Here is a 1,163-nt window from a genome sequence, read left to right on the forward strand (position 1 = left end):
TATTTTATTGGTTGACTAAACCAAATTTTAGGATTAGGTTGCAAGAAAACATTTTCTAAAATACAAAAAAATCCCGAAATATTTTATTAATTAAAATTCAGGCAAGTTAAATTTCTTCAAGATGTGTTTTCCACAGAGCTATACCATCGAAATGAATTAGAATCGATTTTCGAGGCTGATTGAACGCCAGTTTGGAAATCAGATGAAGAGATAGCAATTTCGAAAATAGAATAATTTCTAAAAAATTGGAATAACAATTCTGGGCTAAAATATTTTGTCTAAAATTATTTCGGATACAAATCTATCACCAAGGAGCCTTTAATATATTTTATTGGTAGACTAAACCAAATTTTAGGATGAGGTCCCAAGAAAATATTTTCTAAAATACAAAAAAATCCCTAAATATTTTATTGATTAAAATCCAGGAAGGTGAAATTTCTTTAACATTTCTTTTTGATAAACCTATACCATCAAATTGATTTGTACTAATTTTAGAGGCTGATTGAACGCCAGTTTGGAAATCAGATACGGAGATACCAATTTCGAAAATAGAATTATTTCTAAGAAAATTGGAATAACAATTTTGGCCTAAAATATTTTGTCTAACCTTATTTCTGATATAAATCCATCACCAAGGAGTCTCTAATTTATTTTATTGGTTGACCAAATAAAATTTTAGGATGAGGTCCAGCGAAAACATTTTCTAAAATACAATAAAATTCCTAAATATTTTACGGATTAAAATTCAGGCAAGTGAAATTTCCTCAACATACCTTTTTGACAAACCTATACCATCAGATTGAATTTAAATTAATTTTAGAGGCTGATTGAACGCCAGTTTGGAAATCAGATCCAGAGATAGCAATTTCGAAAATATAATAATTTCTAAAAAATTGGAATAACACTTCTGGCCTAAAATATTTTGTCTAGATTTATTTCTGATACAAATCTATCACCAAGGAGACTCTAATTTATTATATTGGTTGACTAAACCAAATTTTAGGATGAGGTCCAGCGAAAACATTTTCTCAAATACAAAAAAATTCCTAAATATTTTACGGATTAAAATTCAGGCAAGTGAAATTTCTTTAACATTTCTTTTTGATAAACCTATACCATCAGATTGATTTAAAACTAATTTTAGAGGCTGATTGAACGCCAGT

At 28.1% G+C, this 1,163-nt stretch overlaps 1 protein-coding gene across 5 annotated transcripts in view; it reads left to right on the forward strand.

The window, feature by feature from the left end:
- Window positions 1-1,163, forward strand: part of LOC117177709 — a 171,184-nt gene that overhangs the window by 140,831 nt on the left and 29,190 nt on the right. The window lies entirely within an intron of this gene.

The sequence above is a fragment of the Belonocnema kinseyi genome, chromosome 8 (assembly GCF_010883055.1).
Source record: "Belonocnema kinseyi isolate 2016_QV_RU_SX_M_011 chromosome 8, B_treatae_v1, whole genome shotgun sequence".
NCBI lineage: Eukaryota > Metazoa > Arthropoda > Insecta > Hymenoptera > Cynipidae > Belonocnema > Belonocnema kinseyi.